This window comes from Xiphophorus hellerii, chromosome 20 (assembly GCF_003331165.1).
Source record: "Xiphophorus hellerii strain 12219 chromosome 20, Xiphophorus_hellerii-4.1, whole genome shotgun sequence".
NCBI lineage: Eukaryota > Metazoa > Chordata > Actinopteri > Cyprinodontiformes > Poeciliidae > Xiphophorus > Xiphophorus hellerii.
The window spans coordinates 32,791,693-32,818,805 of NC_045691.1; the positions used below are offsets into that span (position 1 = coordinate 32,791,693).

At 41.5% G+C, this 27,113-nt stretch overlaps 1 protein-coding gene across 9 annotated transcripts in view; it reads left to right on the forward strand.

The window, feature by feature from the left end:
- Positions 1-27,113, forward strand: part of LOC116710966 (band 4.1-like protein 1) — a 104,801-nt gene that overhangs the window by 14,987 nt on the left and 62,701 nt on the right. The gene's annotated exons all lie outside the window — the stretch shown is intronic.

Consider the following 27,113-nt stretch of genomic DNA (forward strand, 5'->3'; position numbering starts at 1 on the left):
CTCCTTCAGACTAGCCAGCAGCAATTAGCAAACACCTGGTGAAACTGAGCATCTACTGAGCTCATCATAGGAGCTACTTCTCAGAGCAGCTCTGGTAAAAACGCTGTTAAAGGGTTCATAGAGGAGACAGGTTGTTATGACTTCCTGAAGGTGGAGTTTCAGTAAGAGCAGAAGCTTCTTAAAGAGACAGAGGCCCAATATCAAGGAGCAAAATTACATGGAAAAATTTATTTTAAGTCATACTTCGGATATACAGCATTTATAACAATTGAAGGTTACATAGCTTCTTGATTGTGCTATAAAATGTGCCTGGAAACACCTGACACCGCCCCTTTAAGAGACAAGCTTTAGATGGTTTTTGATGTTTTTCTGATTGTAGCTTTTCACTCTTTAGCAAATAAGATTGAGCTTCTTGTTTGGCGTCTTTACAAATCTTCCTGACACAGACACCGGTGACACAGAGAGGCTCCTTTCTGCCACAGCTCTGATCCAAATAAGGACATGAATGGCTCTATACAGGCAGCAGAGTTGGCTTGGACGTGTGCCCACTGCCTGAGTCTTTGTGTTCCCAGAGTGCAGTGCTAGTTTCAGAGCCCCCCGTCCCCTGATGTGCTTGTAGGCCTCTGCCGAATTGGCTGGTGGTCAGGTCAAAGGTGAACAGGATGAATGGCTCCCACAGTTACATGTCTGGTCAGAACTGATCATTTGCTTGTTTTTGCTTCAAGCATTGTTCAAAACAAGCACGGTGAACTTTAGATATCTTATTTTCTAACTTTATGGCAAAACAACAAACTGCCAATAAAAGAACGATTTTCTCCTCAGGTCAATCAATGTAGAATTGACTTAAAGTGAAATATGAAATACGAGAACTTCAAGACGCAGGACATAAATGATTCCTGCCTAAATGGATGTAAATATCAATAAGTCACATATGTGTTAAGAATTTTGTATCTCTTGTACTTTTTTCTTGTTTCACTTTGTTTTACCAGCTTAAATATAAATAAATATAAGGCTTGAATAAGATCCCTGATAGAGACATTCGGCTACGAAAAGCAAATACTGCCCAAGTGCAGTTTTTTTCACAGCATTCTGAATGGCCCAATGAGAATGTTTTTATCAAAAGAAGAAAAGTACAATTATTGCCACTTCCATATGTGGTGCTAAGTAGGATATGTTTTGAAAGCGTGGGTCGTCTGAAAGGTCTGGTAGAGTATTATGCAACTTTTATGTCAGTGACATCAGACATACTGTATGTCATAGTTCTCCAGCAGAAGAAGCCAGACGTTGCAAATCAGGATGTAAACAATGAAAAATAATGATTAAGAAATGATGAAAGATGTCACTGAAATACATCATACCACAATCCCACCACTCTGGGCTCTGACTTCACATCCAAACAGGCTTCTCTGCAGACCCTGAAGTCAATGCTCCATAAAACTCCATTGCTATTAGTTGTGCTTTTTTTTTTCTTAGCTTCCTTCATATTATGATTTGGTGACGATCCCGTCTCCTTTCATTCCTGAATAACTTTAAAAATTGACCCATACACAATTCAGTCATACTTTATTGATCCCAAAATGGAAATCACATTTCAGTACAGCCTGTGAGGCATCCATTGTTACTTCCTTAAACAGAGCGCTGTTGTGTGACATCTACGCTCTTCTTCTGTGCATGTGGGGAAGAACATGCGCTGTGGGGTCGCTGCGAGGTCGCTGCGGGGTCGTTGTGGGGTCATAAACCGTTCAGATGTAAATTTGATTGCTGATCCTGAGCTAATTATACTAGCTACTTCTCAGTGAAACGCTGGTAAAAACGTTGTTAAATGGTTAATAGAGGAGCCATGTTGTAATGACTTCCTGAAGGTTGAGTTTCACAAAGAGCAGGAGTTTTTTTTAAAGAGACAGAGACCCAATTTTAAGGCATTAAATTATAAAGTCAAATTTCTTTCATATGTGATATTATTAATATAGCAGTTTTATAACAATTGAAGGTGACATAGTTACTTAATTGTGCTATAAAATTAAACTTTGTGCCTGAAAATACATAATACTGCCCCCTTAATACATTGGTTTGTTTTTATACAGGTATTTGCGGAAATATTCTGCCCCATAAACTCCATTTCAGTGATCCTGTTACTCCTACTTCCACTTCTTAGTCCTCCGGGTTTCCTTTGGTCAAGTGAAGACTTTTATTTTATATTTGTGAGACTGCGTGATGCTCTTCTTAATTCTAACACAAAACGTTCGCATTTTTAATATTTTATTTTCAAGGATTCATTTGTTAGCCACTGGAGAAATTAAGCAGACTTCTCTAGAAACAGTAGCTGTGAAAATCAGTGCAGTTTGTATTCCAACTCCATCATCAGCCTGGTCAGTCGCACTCACACCAGCCTCCCATTGGCTGATCCATTATAATCCCTCAAGTGGCGCTGCTTCGTTTCCTCTGCCCCAAAACAGCATGTTAGGACTGCAGCTGCGCTATACAATTGTTTAACTGTAATGTGTGTGCTTAGCTCACACTTCATTAAGAGCTGTTGATTGCTGCCTGGGACCGGCTCCAGTGTGAAGGACAGAACAGCAGCCTTTGTTCAGACAGAAGATTTGTCTTAAATTAATGAGCAAAAATAAATAAATAAAAGAAAGGAGGAAGGATAATGGAAAGGTCATGTAGTGATGGAATAATGAGAGTCAGGAGGAAAACACTTTCCATCAGAAGATAAAGGAAAAACAGTAAGGGCAGAGGAGGAAAGGCAGATTAGATGTTTATATCCCTGATGATTCCTTATTTAACACAGTCGTTACGTGAGTTTGCTAATTGGAATTATTCTGTTAATGTTTGCCTTTAGTTTCTACATGCATCTCATAAGATTTTTTTAATAGCAACCTTAGCTTATCCAGCTTTATAAGCTTGAGCAGCCATTACCCACGAGATTAATAGATTTATTCCTGAAAGAACCAAGCATCTTTGTCACCAAGTGAAATTGAGAAGCCATACTTTAACGCACCTTTGTCTGCTTCAAACAGTTTGACAATCTATTAGGGTTTTGAAAGTAATTGTTAATTTAACCTAGTCAATACAAAAATAACTTTTTAAGATCCTACTTTGCTTTGGTAATTGATTTAAATTGAACCATTTTCATCTTGACTTGGTGCACAACTTCCTGAAACAGCGCTGCAGACACACAAGCTGTGTTTTCATCCAGTTGTCATACGAATTTCAAGCAAATTTTTAAAATCTTGCAGAAAAGAAAATGCAAATTAGCTATATTTCCATCTGCTAGGTTGACAAGAATCAACCAGGCCACACAAAGCATTGCAAACTAGCATGGACCGCTAGGCCTGACACAATAACTAATTTTGCCAGACGACAACTAATATAATAGTAATGGCATAATAATGCAAGCACACCCTCTGAAACATAAAAAAACATGGAGCGAGTCTTCTCCTCTGAACTGGAGGTTTGGACTTCAGAGTTTCGTACCTCTGGTAAGGCACAGACCCTCCACTGCAGCAACCTTTTTAGTCGCGCGGACCGGTCAGCCCTTCGCAATTTTGCTGCGGACCGGGGGGAGGTGCGCGCTCAGTACTCCGATGTTGTTTTGTTATTCATTCTGCTGCAAGTTGCCTCAATTTTGACGCGCAAGACATAACCGGTAAAATCCGGTTTAGGATTTTCAAAATAAAAGATCATAGTAGTTCATTATTTCTTGCTCGGCCCGGTACCAGTTGGACCGCGGACCGGTACCGGTCTACTTCTTGTTTATTACAGCCATACATAGTTAGAGATAGTTTGCACTTAATTCATATTTTCTTTTTTTTTTTTCTTCCATATTTTAAAAGTTCACTCAAAATTTGCATGACAATTGGATGGAAATCTAGCTAAAGTAAGCTAGACATTGGTTTGTCATTTTTCTGTTGCAACATTTTCCTTGGTGTGGCCCTGGTAGACCTGCTGGAAACCAGTTTATTCCTGCAAGAGATGAGGCCTGTTAAACCTCGCCTTAGTTCAGTCTACCGGTTTCGCCCTTGTGTCTCTGTTTGATAATTAGCATGTTGGAGCACAGCAGCAGGAAGGCATCAGAGGTCAGGTGAAAATATGAAATCTTCCTCTTGACTGAATCTTGGCCTCGCCCTCTCCTCTGGCTTTTCCGCTTTACAGTTTTTCATGACTAAAATCTAAATGTGACTTTACTTCCACGGTTGATATCACGCCTTAAAATTTTATGAACTCCCCTAAACTCTCACCTTCTTGTTTTACTTTCTCAACTCTTATAATGAATAATAATTCAGAAAGAATTACCCCTGACCTAATAGGATGCAACGTTTTTCTGTTTATGAACAATACATTTGTCTAGATGTGGTATTTTCTGCAGATCGATGTGTCCAGAGAAGTGTGGACTGTTTTCGGTGGGAACATGAGAGATGAATGGAGCCAGCAGGGCTCCGGCCCCTCTGTGTCGGCTCATGAACATCATCGATTCCTGCGTCTCTCTGTTTGTCATGCCCACTTTAATAACTCATGCTTATTATACTTTAAGATTTCTCGTATTTCACGGTTGAGGTGGTTGCCCGTTTTTCATCAGCTAAAGCCTCGTGTGGCTTTGTTTGTGTTTGCATTAATATTTAATGTCTGAAGATGAAATAAAAAGGCTGGAGCCCATTAAACCCTGTCAGCAGGATGATTAGTGATTTTGGGGAAAATCTTGATGCATTATTGTTTGTCCATTGAGCTGTGCTCAGTCGAGTTTTTCAGCTAATTCACACGATTCTGTCTGTGAGATGCCGGGCTTCAAATGTTCTGCAGAAAGCTTCAGTGTGTGTGTGTGTGGGTGGCTGCATACTTCATCTTTGAAAGATCATAACTTTGCACATCTGTCTTTCTTTCTCTAGTGACAATATTGCCTTGGTTACAGGTTTTTTTATTTAGATTTTTAAAAGTCACTAAAATATATAGATTTTTATACATTAATTTATTAAAACCCAGGAGGAAAATAACGGGCTGTGTGAACTTTTCAGCTGTTAAAGTAATTGAGCTTGGAATGGTAATTTGATTGAGGAATAAAATGTTCATTTGGGAGCAGTAATGTTGAATAAGATAAACTGTAGATGTGGTTTTAATCTCATAATTCAGGCTTGTGGTCAAAGATTTTCTGTTAGTTGTATATTTTTCAACTGTGTAAGATGAATAGTATTTCCTGTCCAAAATAATTTCCATTACCTTATATGTTGTTTGGATATTAGCAGATTCTGAAAGAGTGGAAGAAAACCCAGACTTTGACTTAAATTGAGCTCGACATAACATGAACCTCACAACACATGTCAATATTTTCTTGACATTATTATTTCATTATACAGTATTAGTAGGTAGGCGCCTGAAACAATGAGATAAGTTCAGTGTAAACTCAGAGAAAGTTTTAGACATTCTCTAAAAGGGTGACGTTACTCAAACCAAATCAAATGTCTATTTAATGGTCTGTTGTACTGATTCGATCTTGAGTCCCAGAGTTTATTTTGTTGTGTGTTTTTCCAGGCTGGCTTCCTGTAAATAATGGCTGACAGGTTGCCATTGATTTGTCTGGGGAGTATTCTATCAAGCAACATTTCAGCTCTCAATTTTTATCTCTTTCATTTTGCTTTTACGTCCTCCTTCAGTCAACATCTCACCTCAGCTCTAAAACTTTAACTTTATGTTCCTCTTGTATTGAACATGACATGGGTATGCTAGGACCACTTAGAGGCCGCATCGATTAAACAGGGCGACAAGTTATTAGCCATCTCTTTTGTTTATCCAACTCGATGGACTCTGGCAGAGCAGGAAGCCGGGCGCAGATCAATGTCAGATAGAGTCGGGCCTCTTTATCACGTTGCATCAATCACAGGTGTCTGATACTGAGTCATCCCTCATACTCATTTGGTAGAATCTCTGTTTAGCCACGCTCTCAAGGTTATCACAATGGCTCCTCAACGGCCACAGCTGTGTGAGATTCTATTCAAAATATAGGAAGGGGTGCCACCCTTCATGTGTGAGGGCCGTTTACTAAGGTCGGCTGAGGGAGCTGATAACACAAAGCAGAAAGAAGAAGTTAACTTGGAGTACGCCAAATACAAAAAATGAATACAGCCACTGGGGGTCAAAAAAGTCAAATTTCGAAATGCCAGAGGATAAAGTCCAACTCTGTGCATGAAGCAGAAGCAATGGAGGATGTATTTTTACATCAACTATAAATGGGGGTTTTGTGTGGGAGGACTCAAAGGTAGCCCAAGGAAATCCACAGAGATATATTAGGATTTTCCAATTTCACATAGACGCAAATCTGAAATTTAACCAAGAGCACTTTAAGAGTTATAAACCAGTGCGCAGTTGAGCATAACACAGTCACTGGTGAAAAAAGTGAAGCACCCGTAGAGAATGATACAATTTGGATGTAATTCAAAACACATGCAATGATTTTATTTGCTTTTCTAGGAAACAGTGGACAGAAGTGGTGCCATCAAGGGTTGAGAATCCTCTGTGAGGCAGTTTCCTGAAATGACAGGCTGATGTTCCAGTTGAGCTTCTGAATGAGGAAGAAAGGGGGTTGAGTGGCTTTAACTGTGGCATGTTGTTTGGTGTAAGATGGGCTGGTCCAAGTATTTCAGGAACTTGCTGATCTGCTAGGATTTATGCGCCATCAGCTCAAAGGGAACGGACCATGCAAACCTCAACAGCTGCTCATATAGAATACTGTTTACAAAAAGGCATGCAGAGTATTGTCTCTGAATACAGTAGTATCAGAAAACAAAGGCTGTAATTTACACAAACTCACTAAAATGAATCAATAACTGATGAATGACTGAATTATACCTACTGCATTCCAATGGTATGGTAGCCGTTTGACGTCCATACCGCCATGTATCAAAGGTTCGGATTGGTGTTGGTGGTACTTCGGTGTGCAGAATGTTTTCTAGGCACATTTTGGACCCTCTTTGCCAACTGGGTATTGCTTAAATGACATAATCTCAAGCTAGTTTCTTAAAGATCAAAATGGGTTGATTGTACTCCAATGACCTGCACATTCACCAGCTCTCAATCCACCTTATGGATGTTTTGGTGCAGACTATATTGGACCAACAGCAATGTGTCTGACTCTTTGTTTGAAGATTTAAAGACATGCTGATGGTAAAGAGAGGCTCAACCCAGTTTTAGATGTGCAATGGCTGGTGACTGGATGTGGTGTTGTATTTCTCACCAAAGGCTACACCTCTTCAGCTCTTTACTTGTTTGCATTGCATCCTGTGGGATGCAAAAGGAAAAAAAAAAGCCTTTATCAGATGTTTGAAATGAAAAGTTCAGCTCCCACCACTTCTAGAGTCTATAGACACTTTCAGGAAACAAGACTTTGTCGTTTCAGGGGCAGATTTACATAAGGACCCATGCAGCTATCAGGCTAAATTCAACCCACCCTTGTTAGGCCTGTAAGAGAGGTCATCAGAGTCGAGATGGTGAGTAAGTGTGAAGAAACCAAGGTGGCTAAAACATAATCTTTTCAGGAACAACTTTATTAAAATGCCTGTTATTGTTCGCTTGTCTGTGGATCAAATTTGTTGGACAAAGTCCTACACAGCTGATGGGTTATCAGACACTAGGCATTACACAGATCTGGCCATTAGATAGTTTCAAAAGGTTTGTAAATTTCAAATGAGTAATAGTAAAATAAAACATCGTGTCTTAATAAATGTCATCAAGTCAACAATATTTAGCTATGAACAATGGGTTGAGCTCACCAGTTTTCTTCCCCCTTTGATCTGAAAACACCAATTCTATTTCTCTAATATTTATTCTTAATGCCTCAGTAAGAATGAAAACAGTTTCACGGATTGCTTATTAGTTCTGAACTTTAATACATGGTGTTGTGGGCAATTATGATCACCTTGTTTTCATCTCCTAACCTTTCCTGCGTTCTGTTTTGAGCTTTGTTGACATCTTTAATAAAACTGGAGCTTGAGGTGCATTTTTAGAAATCTAATTACTGACAGAAATCAATACTTGCTTTTTATTCAACAAACAATGTTTGCAATTATTTTCGGCATTTTTTGTATTTTCAGATTGCAGATATAACTAATAACTCATTAAATTAGCACAGACAGAAGGCGCTAGTGGAAATGATTAAAAAAAAAACAAACAGTTCCACGCTGGCACATTGCTTAGATCCGGCCCTCATTTATACTCCAGGCATGCAGCTGTGAGTCTTATTCATCGCTGTGCCAGACAGCGCCTGGAGAAAGGTCTAGTGAAAACCATGGTTTGAGGGAAAAATGTCCTCTCAGGTTATTATATTTGCATTTCTCTTGGCCGGTCTTAATAATTCACTACAAATCTCTAAGGACCCGACTCTAATTGTTGTTTTCTCTATGAAGGAGTGTATGGTTGTGAACATTGAGGGGGTGTGTGAGTGTGGGCTGGCGGTCATTCACTCCGTCAGCAAAGCTGAGTGGACAGATAGTTACCTCCAGTGCTGGGTCAGCATGCTCAGCTGCTCCTGTTTCACAGTGGCAGCCTGCCAGCTAACCTTTGAAAGGAAAAGAGAGACACCTGAAAGGTGTTTTGTGTTTGTTTTGTTCAACGGTGGATCACCTGCTGCTGCTTTTTAGACTCATGCTGATGTAACATAGAGATAGACTTATTCAGCCTCAACATGTGGGGCTGTGGTTGGAACCTTTTTCTGATGAACTAGTTGGACATATTTGATTCGCAGTGTCATAAATATCTAATCGTCAAATGTGTAATTATGCGCACATTAACGCACCACTGTACGGGTAAGAACGCAAATTTATTCACAATCTTTTTCTGACCTTCATATTGGAAAAGCTAAGAACTGGAGGCCTACTTTTTAATTCAATATAGTGCAAAATGTTCACAGACCGCAGGGCTGTTAGGCAAGTAATGCTTAATGATTTCTAAAAATCCAATTTCCTGTTAATTTTGTCCATGACTGCTGACAGTTCCCCTTAACCTTATGTGTTTTTTTTTTCCATAATGGGGAAAGTTAGATTAGCAGGTTGGCTTTGAAGAGCAGCATTTATCAGATAGTCACTAAGTTCTCATTTCTCGCCCCCTGTGAGACCATTTGTTCCATCTCTCGACTCCTTTCAGGGGCAAACATTTTCTTCAAGCTAACTTTTTATCTGAGCATTGACTAGCTAGCAAGTTAACAAGCTAGCTATCTAGCCGTCTCCTCTCCTTAGTTTAAAATGTTCAGCTTCAAAGCCTGTTGGAAGGGACATACTGACAGGCTGAGTGTAATCACAGCAGTGTTTAAGATTTCCTTTATTAAGGAATCAAGTTTGCAGAAATCCTAAACGTTTTGTCTTGTTCATGCTCGTCTCATTCTACGGTGATTCCAGTGATAACTAAAGCATCAAAAACTGTTTCTTTGTTTTCACAAATACAATAAAGCTTTAATAAATCTCAAACTATGTTTTAGAGAATTTTTGTTTTTAAGCATTGTTAGACGCTAATGCTGGTCAAGGTCACCAACAGTTAGCAGAGGTCTGGAAGGTCTTAAGTCTCGCATGTAATAACTTAATTATATGCCTTAGTAAATCCTAAGTATGCCCAGATTTGACATATCACACCTTAAATTACCTTAAATTTAATAAATGTGCTTTTTCTTCCATCGACTGTTTCACTCATCAACTTTTTGCACTCTACTGCATTGCTTCTTGTTGCTTCAGAGTCCCCGTCAGGTGCTCTGATGATGGGTCTTATTGAACCCATTCTCCACAGTGTAGTAGAAACTACATTTACCTTTAGTACTGCTTTATTGTTTTCCTGAAACATGATAAAGATCACCCTCAGGAATCAATTCTTCAAGCGCTGCAGGTTTTGTCGGAAGGTGATTCTTGTTTTGTTAAACGTTTGAACGCAAAATAAAGAGGAAGATCACTTTTCATTCCAAGAGGTTAGCATTTCTTTGAGCTGTCACAGGGTGACTCTTTTGGGCCCAGAGGACCTGACAGAAGTTGGCTTTAAGAAGTGGAATACATTATTGAAAAGGGCACATTCTGGAATAAGAAGGGAAATTAAAAGCAGCAAAGAAGCTCCTGACCTGAATTCACTATGATCACTCCTAATAAACAGAAGCAAACATCGGCGTGAATGCAGAACATCAGAGCTCACAGAGGGGATTCATGCATCGACAAGGAGCATCACATGGTAAGATGCTGCTTGTGCCGCAGAGCATTCTGCTGGATAATTTAAAGGCTTGATGATCGAGATGGATTATGGGTAACACGCCTGCAGCACTCAGACCCCCCCTGCTCCTCAATTATTCATCCATTCAAGTTCCAGATCAGCCCTTATTAAGTACAGATTGATAGATTTTATAAATGGCAGGTTTTTTTTAAACTTATGGTTCCAATTCCAGGGCCTGGTTTAGGACGGGCATATTAAACAGGAGATTATGTTCAGTGCCTTCTGCTATCGATCTGCAGGGATGTCAGGGGTGACAAACAGGGAAAGTGAATGGGTGTGTGTGTGTGTGTGTGTGGGGGTGTGTGGGGGTGTGTGTGTTGGTGCTGATTTAGAGGCAGAGGGCCGTCCAGTACCGACCGCAATTCAGCCTGATTGCAGAAAGTGGAATCAGGCGGAGAATGGTTTGACTGGAAGTGGGAAGAACATGTTCAGGAAGTGGAAACTTTTGTTTCTTTGCTTTGTGTGCAGCTTTGTTTTAACAAAATTTATTTACATTGTGTCTTTGTGCCTACCAACGTAAGTTGCTATGGTGCTATATAATCCTGTCCTCTGTTCACCATGGAGAGCTTATTCCAGCCTCTGACTGGAATAAGTCAGCGGCTGACTTATTCCAGTCAGCCTTATAACTGAGGCATAAACATTAAGCCATAAACTTAATGTTTATGGCTGAGTTCTGGAGCTTTATATCTCCTCTATCCAGCCTGATGAATGCTAGCAGCCAAAGCAAACCAAACTTAAAAGGTAGTAATGTACTCTACAAGTATTGATGTTTATTTATATGTTTGTTTTTTATGGTGCTTGAGGTTCTTGAAATATCCTCTGTTGGTGTTATAAAATGTTCCTCCAAACGTTTTATGGTTTCTTTGAACATTGACTGCTCCCCTTAGTCTTAGGTAAATTTATGTATATTTGGAGAGGAGGTGATGTTACACTGTGTGAGTTTGGGGGCAGGTGGACAGGAGGGATAGTGGTTCATATTGCACAACTCTGCTGTTACACAGGAATTTTTTATTATTTTTTTACTAATATTTTAAAACAAAGATTACAGGGTTACAGAATTGACATCGCAAACCATCTTTAGCATCTTGTATGCTAATCATGCAATGCTAGCATGACTAGCACAGTTTTTTATAGACGCTTTTGTGATTCTAAACACATAATTATTTCTTAAAATACATAACGTTGAACATTCTTCTAACAGAACCAACTGCCAGACAGAAGGGTCTTCTGCTACTTCATGGGGAGTTTACAAATCAGAGACAACAGGGTGTTTGTTCACTGGCTGGTCAGTTGGGTGTTTTTTTTTAACATAAAATTGCCTGATTCTGATCAGCTGCTGAATTCTCTCGAAATTGTTTTAAGAAAACTGAAAATAAAAAAAAGTGACAGCCCTCAAAGGCTATCTGGAGAGCATAAGCAGTCAACAAGCACATGGTGGAATTGAGCTCATTTTCCGAACTACAAAACACATAATAATAGCTATAAATGGAGAAGCGTTGCTGTGATGATGCTGAAGGGGGCGTGTCGCAGAGGGTTGGGGGATCTTAAAGAGACAGAGACTAATTTAAAGACATCACCTATAACTATAATACAAAGTCTTTCTTTGAATTGTTTTTGATATTTTCAGCATTCAACAACTGAAGGACACATAGTTACTTTATTGTTGTATAAAGTGCTGATACTAATGGATGTGGTGGGATTCCACACCTCTACTGCATGCTAACTGTGCTCATAAATTAAGTGTTTATGTCTTAACATGTCATTCAAAAATCAAAGCACACAGATTTTGGAGGACAGCATCTTCTTCTTGGAAAACATATTAGTGCATTACTGCCAACTGGTGGTATGAGTGACACATTACAAGACAAGAAGAGCAACATATATGAAACAAGCCTTATGGAAATTACTGATATTTGAGTCTGTGCACCTCATCAAACTGTGTTACCTTCACTGCCCATCTGTTCTGTTGTATCAGATTGTTCACTCCTAACCCACATGTCAGGTTCTCACATACAGATGAATCGGTTGGTTTTCTGCACTGCGGTAGCTGTTGTTGTTCCCTCAGCTGGAGGAAGGAGGAGACTGGAAGCCATTTATGCCCTCTTTTAAACAACGAGCAGCCACTAAATTAGTGTTTGTTTGAGTATGGAATAGTACCCAAAGTCAGAACTGAGTCATATCATCCCCTGAGCCGGCTGAAGTGTGGATTTATTGCTCATGCGCAAGTTCTCGTTACTCCCCTTTGTCATCATTCAGGCGCCATGCTCGTTAACGATGAAGGGTCCGCTGGGCACTCTGCTGTGGATTCCAGTCAGACCAGGAAGTAACTTCTTGTTGCACAAGTGTGTCAGCACGAGGCCTGTTTTTTCCTGCTGGCTTTCCTGTTGGAGTGTTGTTTGTTTCCCTCCTGAGACTGCGACTGTACTCTGGAGCATTATGTATAATGATATGGTGATGGCAGCACTAAGTCCAGCCTAAGCATGAACAGATTATCTGGAAAGGAGCCAAAGGGACATTTGAGGGGACTCGTGTTAGGAGCAGTGTGTCCATTTCGCCCTCTTATAAAAAAGCAACGCGACGCTTAATGAGTGGCAATAAGAATGTTTTTTTTCCGGTTTGACAGCTGCAGTTAGTCGATGGAAGAATTTTTAAGTCAGATTTGCTGCAGCAGCAGCAGCAGTGTTATTTTTGGAAGAGAAGGAGACCTTGGTTTTAAAGCAGAGCAAAAATGAAGCTTAGTATGTCAGCCAAAACAGTTAAGGTTCATTGACTCATCAATTAATTGAGGTGTAGTGCTGTGAATTATTTGCTGGGTGAAATTGTGCGTTGAACCTTGTAAATGGATTTCAAGAAATATTTTTACGCCACAGTGTATTTTTTTTATTATTATTTTGGTATTAAAATGCAGAAAGTACATTAATTTGTCTCAATAATTTACTGCAACAAAGTGAGAAGTCCATAAAGTTAATTTGAAGCGTTCATAGTTTAATTTCAGTGAGAATAATCAGTGAGGCGGAAGCTTGGCTAGAGATTGCAGCTCCAAGGCTGGTCAGTCCCAGGTCAGTGTAACTGGGCGGGGCTTTGCGTAAAAAGGCGGAGCTTTGTATTGGTAAGCATTTAGGCTTCCTCAAAATGGTTGTCATGAGAGATTAAAGGATTTGATGACACAAATCAGCACTCAAAGTATGTTTTCAATAGCATAACAAATTCCAGCTGAAGAAGTCAAGTTTACATAATACTCCGCTTTAATTAGTCTCTAAACAAGAAGTGGAAGGACAAATTTATGCTCATTGTGGTACGAAGCAAAGCGTAAAACAAGGAGCTACATTTGAGCGGACTGCCTCCAAACGGTTCCCCTCAGATCCACGTCTGATGGTTGAAACCTGGACAGAACTGGATGTTCTAACAGGACAAAGATCAAACCTGATTTCTGGAACATTTAAAGCTCCTGCTGCTGTTCTGACGTCAGCACTATTAGAAGTTTATGGACTGTGTTTAAAAGCAAGTAAATGAGCGAAAGCAAGTTAGATGTCCATCCAGAATAATCTCAGATGCTTGTTGATGACCTACAAAAAGTTTTCCCAAATACTAGGGAGGGTGTATGTATATATGTGAGCCAGTACATATAATTGTGATCCTGCTTTAGTTAGAGGAAAATCACATCAATAAACATGTGATCTTGACTCTAAATGAATATGACCTTCATGCAAATGATGCACATTTCTGAATTCAAATTCCTTCCAATTAAAAAAAAAGTTGTTGCATTTTTCCGCTCTGTCCTTTTTTTTCTTTTCTTTCCTGCAGCACAGCTGAACCTGCGCTTGGTTCTAAATATGAGACTAAGATGTGAAACTCTTTCTACCGTGTTGGAGTTTATACTTGGAAATAGTTTAACATCATCATAAAAACAGCATTCTTCTGACTTTCTGCCTTTCACAAGACTGCTGCTGCAGACATTTTGCATCTTCCTGATAAACACCAGAAATTCGACTGAACCAAAAAAGTAAAACAAAAAAGGGCCTCAGATTCTCTGTGCTTTAAGCTTGACACTTTGTTTCGATACCAGTAGGATCCGTATCAGGGAGTACCTCAGTCCTGATTTGGGCATTTATGGCCGTCTGAGTGAGATTTCAGCTTTCTCGTCTTCATTAAATGTCAGCAGAAGCTGGACTGGAGGAAAGGTCGGCTTACTTCCAATCTGAGTGGACCTGAAAGCAGAAACGACCCTCAACACCCTCACACGCGTATTGAGAGGAGAAAATAAATAGCTTTTCGAGTCAATCTCATCTTCAATTTGCGTTTTCACTGTTGAGGCAGAAAGAGATGCAAGAAAGCATCCTAATGAGATGTGGATGATTCCTGGCTGCTCTTTCAAACAATACCTATTGTTTTGCACCTTGGAGACAATGTGGGGGAAAAAAATCCCAAAAGCTCTCAGGTCAGTGAGCCGTGAAGCACAACGCCGGCCTGTCCACTCCTTCCCTGCAGCAGCGCAGCTTTAGCTGATTCTTAAAGGCGTTTATCACTTTAATTCTGGAGGAAAACCAGATTCTCCTGCTTTACTTGACTCTCTCCGTTGTGTTTTTATGTTTTTATGCACATTTTGAAACTACTTGCTGGCCTGTTGATCTGAACTACTAGCGATGTGTGTTGGCTGTATGAACAGGCATCAGATTGTTTTGGTCTGTTTTTGTATCTGTCCCTATCAAATAAACAATTAAATGAATAATATAAATATAGACTTTTGAAATGTATTTCTATCAGCTGTGAAATTTCTCCTAAGGAGAATTTATAAGGAAATACAATGTTTTGGGAAAATATTCAGACTCAAACTTTTATGATTTTATGTGACAACACAAAGTAACACATTATTCTGAATTGGATGGAAAAGGATCATTTACAAGATCAAAGGTTATTAGTACGGCAGTCTGTGGAAGGAGTTTGTGAACTTTGAAAATGCTGTATGAAATATAAATCCATTTCTAAAATGGAATAAAAAATCTCTATTGCAAGAGTTTATGGATGAAGCAGTTTTAGGTACGTGATATGGTTACTGTACTGCACATTCAACATGACTGGATGTGTTCTGTATTGGATTATAAAAAAATAGAAAAAGTAAGTTTTAATAAGCGTTAGCTTCTTCCCACTTCGTTTTGAACTGAATATGAAAATTTACTTTCATGTTTGACTATTATCCATTTTTCTTTTAGTTTTTTGTCAATTTGTTCTGTTGACTTTGTTTGCATGTTCGAAATAAATATTTAATCAACGTCGTTACCCTGACCCTCTAAAACATCTAATAAATGTGGCATGCATCAAGTTCATTCAGTTCAGGTAGACAGCATCACTTTTCCAAGTCTTTCTGCAGATTCTCAATTAGATTTAGACTGGACTTTGACTGGGCCATTTTAGATCTTGAATGTTCTTTGATCTAAACCGACTTGTAGCTCTGGCTGCACGTTTAGCCTTGGTGAATGTTAGTGTTTTGCAGCCTCCATCAGGTTTTCCTCCTTTGTGTTTTGCTCCATCCGTCTTCCCATCAACTGTAACGCAGCTTCCCTTCACATATTAAAGAAAAGCACCCCCAAATTATGACACTGCCACCACAATTCACCATAAAGGACGCTGAGCTCAGCATGATGTGTAGTGATAGTTTTATGGGCATACATGGACTACTCCCTATTGGTGGGGTTTTCAAACGCTAGATCTGCAAATCCATCTAATCTCTGGGATAACTCTCATATTTGTCTGAGTATCTTGTGTCGCCCGTCCTCTGTCTTGCCGTGTGTTTATCTAACCTCGTGGCATGAAACGCTACGGCCATGTTGGAGGACTGAGCCACAGATGTTGATCGCAGCTTGAGGCGGCCCACTAACCACCCGGCGAGATTCTTCTTACAGATGAGAAGGTCACTCTGAGAAGGACAGATGGACGGTGTGGAGGAGCTCGTTGATGGGGGGAAAAGGGTCAGGGGGATTTTTCACAAGCAGCCAGCAAACGCTCAGCCGCTCTGACAAAGCGACACATTTTCAGCACCCTGCTGAATTTCTTCGCGCTATTTTGGAACAGTTCATGACACTACAGTCAATAGTTTGTGTTGGGCAAACTATTTGCTAAATTCCAGTCTGAGGCTGAACAATGTTAGAATGTGCATCTGTTTTTATACAGAGCAGAAAGCAGGGAAGTGGTCCACCATCTGGTACTGAAAGTTATCTGACTGAAAGCTCGAGCTTTCAGTCAGATAACTTTCAGTACCAGAAAGTTTGACTTTGACTCATTTGACTCAATAGTCCTAAAGTGTTTATAGTTAATGTATTGTCTCATGGTTTATCAAGAAGCCCAGATGACCAGCCCTCCACCATCATGCCGAACAGTGAACATTCATTCATGCAGTCACTGCCTTTATCTATTCAGATTAATTCCACTGAAAGAAGAGGTTTGGTCTACTAATGAGATCTTTTTAGGCCTTCATCCAATTTAAAACACTATTCAAATGCTGTAGAACATTTTCAAACTGGACAGATAAAGGCTTTTAGTGCTGAGATAATATCTTAGACTACTATATCTGTCCAGATCAGCTTCTAGGATGGTTAAATACAATAGTTATAAAGAAAAGACACTCAAAATTATTTTTTTTTCTCCTATCCTGCCTCAGCATTCCAGGAAAATCATATGAAGAAGCTGGATGGCTACATGTGCCAGTGCATTTCTTGCTCTATAATAAGGAAATTTAAAATGATCTTTCTTTTGTGATTAACTTTATTAAATCAGAGTTGCCTCCGGCATCAAAGTAGACAGGAAACATGAGCCTGTGTTGGTATGACCTTTGGCCTTACATATGTGTATGTGTATTTGCATTGGAAAATCCAAAGCTAATTTTAATAGTGTTTGTGCTGATAAAGCACAAGCTGCTGCATTGTGCGTCTTGACCTAGCATCTCCAGCTTGATCTTACTTTGACTTGAATGTTTTATTTTTGAGGCTTTGTAGTTTTGTTTCGATGCAACTTTAAAAACATACACTGTTCTGGTTTTTTTTCAGGGTTAAGAGGCTTTCTCATTGTAACCCTTGTTGTTCTGATACTTTCATAAAATGAAATATTAAACATGCTGCCTTTACAGTCTGAGATAGAGCCGCTGTGAACTTTCTGAGATATTTGCTGTACTGGTAAGAATCTTGAATGTTCTCTCTTGTACATAATCTCTGTGTCATCAGACTAGCCTTGTTCCTGCTCAGGGCAGGAACACTTGCTTCTCTGCGTTCATTACTAATGCCATTCTGCTTTGGAATTGTGTTAAAACACAGATTAAAGTTCAAAGCCAGAAGTTAAACTGACACTCGGTGTGTGACATTGTGTTGATAGGCACTAGTCATTTTGTCCCTTCTGCAGGATGTTTTCTTCTGACTATGTCAAGTTTTGACCTGCCTTTAAGGTAAAACGTGACATAAAAATGGCCACAAAACACTGATGCCACCAGTGATGGGCACTGCTAGCTAAAAACGCACTAATCATAAACATTAGTTATGCTAATGGAAAAGCGGAATACCAACATAATAACTAGTGGAAATTAAGGCTAATGCTAAAGGCTAACTTCAACTGTCTTGATACGCACCATGTGTTTGTGACACATCACGTGTTATATCAACCTCCACATGATTACACACCCATCAGCTCAGTGGTGCTTCAACAAGTTATTTTTGAAACAGAAAGCTTATAAAACAGAAAAACAATTTAGTGCTTTAGAAGTCATCCAGAAATATAAAATTAGGGTGTTAAATGCTAACTTGGCATTTAACTAAGTGTGCTAAAAGTTTTCAAAGACAGAAAAAATGCTAAACCCTTAAACAAAAATTTAGGTCCCCTGTTAGCTGATTAGCGAAAATGTGCCCAACACTTGTACCTTCTTTGACAACTGATGAGTTAAAGTAATAGTCTATTATTATTCCCATTATTTATTTATGTAAATAATAGCAATGATGTTATTTTACTCCAACCTTGCAGCTGGAGTAAAATTAAACTGCATATGGAATTTAAGTATGTTATAATCTATAATTAATCAAAAATATCTAGAGAAATGAGTGCATTTGCAAAAATGGTTTGCTTACAGGTGTGAAGATGTGTAGAAAGAAAAAAATGCAATACCTGGATATAAAATGGTGGTTAACAGTTTGAAAATTATTAAATGAGTCATCTCTGATCCTACTGTACAAAGACTGAAAGTGAACATGTTCAGACCGTGTGGGAATACTGAAAACAGAGGGTTAGTGTATTGATAGGTCAAGTTTGACATAATTCCCAGATCCATGTTGTGGTTTTGGTGGTAGATGGAGATCTGATTTTGCTTTTCACCTGCGTTCCTCTTTGCTTGATTTGGTGTTGAATAATTAATGACCAGGTGTAATGTGTCATGTGCTGTTGTTCATTTTGACCTTTTGTTGTATTTACACCTCAAACGGTCTGTTGTCATGACAGCTTCAAGGAGTGCCAATTGGCTGCCACAGTTGGAAAAATGAAAAGGGAGTAAAAGGAAGAGTTTAGCAGTTAAAGGGTGGAGTTTCTGCCTCAGAAGGTTTTTTTCTTCAGGATGTGTGTCTGAACATGAATGAATGATTTTACCGTTTCCCAGGCGTGAGGCTGGCATCAGAGTCCCACAGCATGATAACCTGCTGGGCAAATAAACAGTTTTATGGCATCATGGTTAACAGAAGCTGAAAAGTAAAATATGATCTATTAGCTTTTAACTAACATTGAAAAATAGCAAGTATTACTTATTCAAAAACAGAAATATAACAACCTGACTAGGGCTGCTATTAACAATTATTCTGACGATTAATCAATTAATCGTCAGAATAATTGGTACTTTCTGCAGATTTTTCATTTAAGCACTTCAGCCTTTTTCATCCAATATTACAAATACATTAAAATATGCAAATGAACCAACTCTGTCTTTTTTTAAATAGAAGAAATAAACATGTTATTGCCTTACATGCAATAACATCACATTCTGTTGCCTGCAGTTTTCTGCTTTATAGTCATGTTGTTCCCACAGAGCCAACTTTCCACATCATGGCTGTTTGTGGTTTTTATTTATCTATTTATTTTCAGCTGGAAGTATTCCTGAACTTATCTATCTTGTAATTCAGGTAAAAGTATTCTAACCGTCTTTTAGAAAGCCAGTCCTCAGTACAGCCAGAGATATCGCTTTTCTGGTATCTCACTGATAAGAACTGAAATAACAGAGTGCTGTCTTAAAACCTCAAAATGCTTTGATACTGTTCACTTTGAACCGTGTTCAAGTTTTTATTTTAATTGACAGACGACATGATGCAATTTTCTGCTGTTCCTCTGTAATGAACTGCTGGATGGTTTTGTTGTAGCAGGGAGGTGAAGCGAAGCCTCAGACTCACAACAGCTTCTCAGTCACATCTCTGTCATTGTCTAACAAACTAAACCAGATAGAAAACGTTCTGTCCCGTTTGTTGGTCTCCACCCAGACACGATTTAAAATACATCCTTTAATCAAGCGATACCTGTAGCCAACGAGACGATTTTATTAAATCGAATTTCCTCGCATTTGTATGTCTGGAGGAAAGTCCGACAGCATCCAGCAGTGTCTTTGTCTATCCAGTGATAGAAATGCTAAGGTGCTGCAGCTCATTTCAGCAGCTGATGCTCTGAGGATTTCTTAAAGCTAGTCTTACATGATAATTGCATGTCACTATGATGGCTTCCACTATTATTACGGGAGTCTTGCTGCTGTGCTGCACCTCTGGAGATCAGCCCAACGTTATCTGCAAGCTATAATGGAGCTGCTGGCTGATAGCATGCTAACTGATTGTTATTCCAAGCCTATCAGATCACAGGGGGTTTCAGTTTGGGGATGGAGGGGTTTTTGAGGAGAAAGATTAAATGACGTTGCCTGAAACGTGCATTATTTTGGACCTCACGTCCTAACCTAAAGTCAAGAGCACCGCTCTCAGATCGGATGTTAATTACTCAGAGGGATCGGGCCTTCCTCTGCCGGAGCCGCTCTCCTGTAGAGTGATACACTTGCCACCTTCAGTACCATATGGCGTGGCCTTGTGCCACCTTTTTTGTTTTTTTGGTTTTTTTTCTGGCCTGTTTCAAGCAGGCCGAAACAGGGTAGAGAGAGAGAGATGCTGCGGGCTCGGTTATGGCTGCTTGGTTATGAAATGATTTCTTAGTTGTGGCTCACATTGTCTCCTCTCCCCTTGTTTTTTTTTTTTTTCCCTCTGCATGTCCTTTCCTCACATTGTCAGACCACTGCGGCATTTCGTGTTTGAGTATGAGCGCCGCAGATAGACATGATGCTATAGATCCCCCCACCCTGACCCCTCCTCTCCTGCGCCCCGTCTCGGAAAATGTGAAACGGCTGGTTGCCAAAAATGATTCCGAATGCTTGCTGCTCCGACCAGATGATGCAAAAGCTTAGCTTTGTGAATGTCAAAGTGGAAAACGGTGGGTGGTTTTTGGCCGGTAGTGGACGGGAGCAGGGGAAGCTGTAGGCAAGAAACAAAAAAACACTCACACACTGACTCACACACTCCAGCCACTGCCTCATTGTGTGCTGCACCTGCAGCACGCCCACCCCGCTGATGCGCAGCGGCTCACCCTCCCACCCCCTCCTCGGCACTTAAAGCAGTCCATTAGCCAGCAGTAGCTGAGTGCGGCTCTAGCTAGCTGGGCAGCAGCAGGATGTGTTCAGCTGCTGCTGAGTGCTTCCACTGGGGGCTAGCAGGAGGCCCATCTGTGCTAAAATAGCATGGATCCAGCAGCCTCTTATGTTTCCTTCTTCTCGTCTGACCATGCAGCAGTGACGTTCTGAGCTGTTGTTTATTTTCCCTTTATGCCAAAGGCTGTTGTAGCTAGCGTTTGGTTTACAGATGTTTTAAACAGCAGCTCACAAGTTCCGATTTGTTTCAAAAGAGAAGGCATAATCGCTCACCATGTAAATCACAACCACTTGGGAAAAGTTTTTCCCTCAAAATGTCAACTAGAAAAATATGTGGCTTCGCTGTTTTAATTTTCCACAGTGAAGACCTGGAGCACATTAGTAGTAGATTTTTTAAAGTAAGTTTCTGCACCTCTAACGGTGTTGACACTAAATGATTTTTTTTTTTTTGCAGGGCTGCACCAATTGCAGTTTTGAAGTCTTACCTACGCTTTCCAATTTTGGCTGATACCTTTATTGTTTTTTGTCTGAAAAGTAGCTAAATATAGCAGAAAAGTTGTCTAGTTGGCAAAAGTGGGGCGACTATTGTGAAACGCGCAATGTTACCTATCAGTTGGCCCTCTGTCATGGAAGAACAAAAAGAAAGCAGAGGTTGATTTTCAGACTTTTGCAGAGGTAGATAAAATTGATGGATATGATAGGTTTCTCACATAAGCCTCGACCGAACATCATTCACCCAAAATGAAGGAAATCAGGGCCAATTTATTGGTACATTTTACATTTTTTGTTCAATTTACTGGTGAGGGAAACCAACTCAACTAGTCCCTAATATGTAGGCTAAAGTTACCCTAAAGCTACATTAGCAATGGCTGCTAACATCTCCCGAGTTAGCCACATCAGGTCAGACCAGTGACATTAACATGAATACAGGAATGAAATGTTAAAAAGTTACTTAAACAATGTAAAAGAAGCTGAAAGTTGTCAGCTCATTGGTTCCTGGAGGAAAACACAACGCAGAGCGAACTGTGAAGAGACGAGTCCTGCTGTGTGAGCCCTGCTGGCATCCACCATTTTCTGTTGATTTATGGCTCTTCTCTGTGCTTTTGTAAGGGCAAAGGAAAATGAGAAAAACCACCTTCAAGGTACTGTGTGTATAAATGCCAGCTCCGCTTCAGGAGGGGAGTATTTGTTCCCACAGAACATATAAACCAGGCTGGTGGCTGTTTCTGTCCCACAGAGGACAGGACTCGTGATTCAAGGACATTCTGTTGCAAACCACAACTGAGCATGACCGTTAGCATTAGCACAACGCTATATATGCACCACATGGGAGGAATATTCCTATGTTAAAATTGCAGGTTTGAGTGTTTTATTGGGACTTTTTGTGACAGAGCAACACAAATCAGTGCAGAGTTGTGCACTAAGAGGAAAGTGATGCATCGTTTTTCATTTTTCTTTCAAATAATCTGAACAGTGGATGCAGACTCATTTACAATGACACCAACTGCCTTCACAGGACACATAACTATGAAACATATCTCAGCTCTGTGTAATTTCATCTCTTCTGTGAATACATCAGAGGGTCATTAGTGGTAACCCTTCCCTTTGGCATCTTAAAGAACAAGGAACACAGCAGGCAGGTCAAGAAGATTAAAACAAGGTTAGCTTAATAAGCTAGAGCGAACCCCCGTGTATTCCTGGTTCAGTATTTGCGGATTCATTTATTTGATGTTTCTGTGGATTAATTATTTACAGAAAACCAGCCTATTTGGGGATTTTTTTTCCATAGAGGATTTCTAAATTGGAAAGACAATGCAGCTTGGGAAGATGAAATATTTAGGCCCAATGCTAGTTGGTTGGCCTTCACAAAGTACAGCGTCATGGCATAGGAAACCAGAAAGATGGTAAACGTTAGCTTCTGTGGTAGTGCTAAAACAGTTCCCACTATGTGTATTAATGGATATTAAATTATATTTGGTATTTACACCAATAGAAGAGGCACTTATGAGAGTTTTTAGATAATATTCCCTGATTTTAGCTATTCTTGACTGGCTGTGGTCCTTAATTCTTTGAATACCAGTGATCCGATGTACTCTGTGTTAGTCTGTAACACAGAGTACATTGAAGTACTCTGAAGTTGCAATGTGACGAAATGTACAAAAGTAAAATGGATGTGAGTACTTAAGCTAAAGTATTCACTGTATGTTTTGTCTGTGAAGCTCTCGGCGCTGAAACCAGCACAGAAAATGGAATATACTCGATTTGAGCATTGCAGGAATGAACTCATCTCAGTACATTAAAAATTCATGAAAAAGTTTCCCAGAAAATAAGAGCAGACTTTCCTTTGGCTCATGCCTCTTCCTTTCCCTAAATGGCACTCGTTTGCTCTTGCAGGTAACTAGAAATGGTTTTGCTATTCAAAGTTGAGTGCATTTTAAAGAACTCCTTCCTGCGGACCTTAAAAAGTGAATCTCGCTTCGTGCTCAAACAAAGACAACATTGTGTCGGCGCTTGCAACATAATCAGGGGGCATGATTTGCAACTTTCCGGAGGGTTGGAAAGGATTTCGCAAGCGACTCAGCTGTTTATCTCAAAGTTAAAGGCTAAAACCCTACTGTAGGTGGAACTGCTTAGTGTAATCTGTTACCAATACTTGAGATGAAACTATTTAGTTGTAATCAGGACGAAGAAATCAAGACGGCCCTAAAAATCTCACACAAATCTTTACTAGTGCCACTCTGGACTTCTCATTGAGACACTTTGAAAGAAGTCCATAGAAGGAAATGGTGAAAGCAGTCTGTCAGAGTTCATTCATCAGGTATCCTCTAGCATACCTGATAGCTAGAGGAAAGTCTGTAGTGGCTGGTTGATGGACAGAAGATAGCGTCTAACAACTGAAGTGCCATAACGCTGTTTATTAATTTATTTATTTGTGCTTTTTTAATGTTTTTAAGAGCTAAAAAGGGAAAATGTTTGGCTTATATCTTTTAGGTAACCACAGCTCCTGATAAATGCTGCCGCTCCACAATTTTGCTGGATGTCCACTGGGATAGTATATCTTAAATTACTTTTTCCTTGGTTGAATTCACGCCATGGTCAAATACACCGATGTGATTCAACTGCTACCAGTCGGTGGAAGTCGAGTCAAAGCTTGTATTCTTTTATTACATAAAGTTAGCTAATATTTAGAGGAAAGTGGAGTAGAAACAAAAATCCTTGGCTGTTGATGTTGTTTTCTCTATAAGTTTAGCAGTTATTCATTCTGCTTGATCAAATTTTGAGCTATCTTTCATCACAACACTGTTTCTATTTATATTTGTCATGAGGTGTGGTGCGGGTTGGTGAGGCAGACGCTGTAGACCCAGGTAAGATGAATATGATGATGATTTAATAGAAAATAAGTCCAGGAACAAGCAGCAGGCACAAGGAAACACTGACGAAACATAGACGCTAACATTGACGAATAATTGACGAGGACCCGACGAGGAACAAGGAACACAGGTGGAGTTAAATACACGGGAGGGTAATCACAGAACGAGACACACCTGGGAACAATCAAGGGGAGGACAGGACAACGAAGAGACTCAAGGACACAAAAAACTCTAACTAAACACGGAAAAACACAGATCCTGACAGTACCCCCCCCTCAAGGGCGGCTACCAGACGCCCAGAAAAAAAAAAACACAACAAGGGTGGGCGGAGGGGCGCCGGATGGGGGGCCAGAGTCCAGAAAAACAAAAAACACAACAAGGGTGGGCGGAGGGGCGCTGGACGGGGGGCCAGAGTCCAGAAAAACAAAAAACAACCCACCATCGTGGGCGGAAACACAAGAAGGGCCAAGAGTCCAAAAACAAACAAAAAACTACCCACAGGGTGGGCGGAGGCAAAGGAGGCAGGAACCACGGAGGTGGTCCGGCGGTCGTCCGCGGCGGCGGGAACCACGGAGGCGGTCCGGCGGCCGTCCGCGGCGCTGGAGGCGGGAACCACGGAGGCGGTCCGGCGGCCGTCCGCGGCGCTGGAGGCGGGAACCACAGAGGCCGTCCGGCGGCCGTCCGGCGGCCGTCCGCGGCGCTGGAGGCGGGAACCACGGAGGCCGTTTGGCGGCCGTCCGCGGCGCTGGAGGTGGCGATGAGTCCTGGGGGCCGCCCACAGACGGCGACGATGAGCCCCCCGAGGCAGGGTCTCTGGTGGAGCACAGGGGGTCTCGGTCTCGGGTGGAACGCAGGGAGTCTCGGTCTCGGGTGGAACGCAGGGAGTCTCGGTCTCGGGTGGAACGCAGGGAGTCTCGGTCTCGGGTGGAACGCAGGGAGTCTCGGTCTCGGGTGGAACGCAGGGAGTCTCGGTCTCGGGTGGAACGCAGGGAGTCTCGGTCTCGGGTGGAACGCAGGAGGTCAGGGTCTCAGGAGGAACGCAGGAGGTCAGGGTCTCAGGAGGAACGCAGGAGGTCAGGGTCTCAGGAGGAACGCAGGAGGTCAGGGTCTCAGGAGGAACGCAGGAGGTCAGGGTCTCAGGAGGAACGCAGAAGGTCAGGGTCTCAGGAGGAACGCAGAAGGTCAGGGTCTCAGGAGGAACGCAGAAGGTCAGGGTCTCAGGAGGAACGCAGAAGGTCAGGGTCTCAGGAGGAACGCAGAAGGTCAGGGTCTCAGGAGGAACGCAGAAGGTCAGGGTCTCAGGAGGAACGCAGAAGGTCAGGGTCTCAGGAGGAACGCAGAAGGTCAGGGTCTCAGGAGGAACGCAGAGGGTCTCGGGAGTCGGGGTCTCGGAGGGAACGTAGAGGGTCTCGGGAGTCGGGGTCTCGGTAGGAACACAGGGAGTCTCTGGAGGAACACAGGGAGTCTGAGTCGGAGCGCTGGGGGTCTGGGTCTCGGAAGGAACACTGGGAGTCTCGGAAGGAACACTGGGAGTCTCGGAAGGAACGCCGGCTGGAACGCCGGCTGACTCGGCCTCGGGTGCGCCGGCTGGAACGCCGGCTGACTCGGCCTCGGGTGCGCCGGCTGGAACGCCGGCTGAAACGGCCTCGGGTGCGCCGGCTGGAACGCCGGCTGAAACGGCCCCGGGTGCGCCGGCCGCACCGGTTGGGGGTGCTGGTCCCGGAACTGGAGCGGGATCTGGGCTGGCGGAGAACGTGTGCGGCTTGGGAGGCAGAGGTTCGCCAGCCATGACGGCTAGAGCCGCCATACGCTCCCACTCTGCCTCCCTCTGCAACTCCACCAACCCCGGGTGCGGAAAACGAGGAACCCAGTAATCCAACAGGAGCCCCAAGCGGATGGCGAAACCGAGCCGTCTGCAGGCAGCGTATGGTTTCGCCATCGCCTCCTTATATTCCCCGATCGTTTCCGTGAGTTCCTTAACATCTTCTGGGTCCATGATATAAAAATAGCGTGCCTCACCGTACTTTCTGGTCGGGTCCTACTGTCATGAGGTGTGGTGCGGGTTGGTGAGGCAGACGCTGTAGACCCAGGTAAGATGAATATGATGATGATTTAATAGAAAATAAGTCCAGGAACAAGCAGCAGGCACAAGGAAACACTGACGAAACATAGACGCTAACATTGACGAATAATTGACGAGGACCCGACGAGGAACAAGGAACACAGGTGGAGTTAAATACACGGGAGGGTAATCACAGAACGAGACACACCTGGGAACAATCAAGGGGAGGACAGGACAACGAAGAGACTCAAGGACACAAAAAACTCTAACTAAACACGGAAAAACACAGATCCTGACAATATTAAGGTGTGTTGACAATTTTCTCTGCATAGCTGTTTTCATAATGTTTACTTGTTTGTTGTTTTACGTTTTTATCATGTAAAGATCTGTGAATTGCCTGCTGCTGAAATGTGTTCCACAGAAAAACTTGCCTTACCTTCCCTTGCTTACCTTCCCACCAGAGGATTTTAATTTAATGTTTGGACATTACCTAGACCATTGCAATACTTGCAGTGCATTCTTTTCAGACCTTGTCCTGGGATCCCTCTGTAGTTTAGGAAGCCATCTGTCAGAGATTGACTCAAGAATAGTTTGGTAAAAGGACGAGTTCATGGTCAGCTCAGTGATTAGAAGGTGCACAGTTTCTAGTGGAGGTTCATTACAGAAACCTTTTTTTTTTGCCATGACTGTACAGAGGACCCTTGGTATTTGATTTAGTGACTATGGAATGTAGGAATGCTTAAGGCCCCCTCTA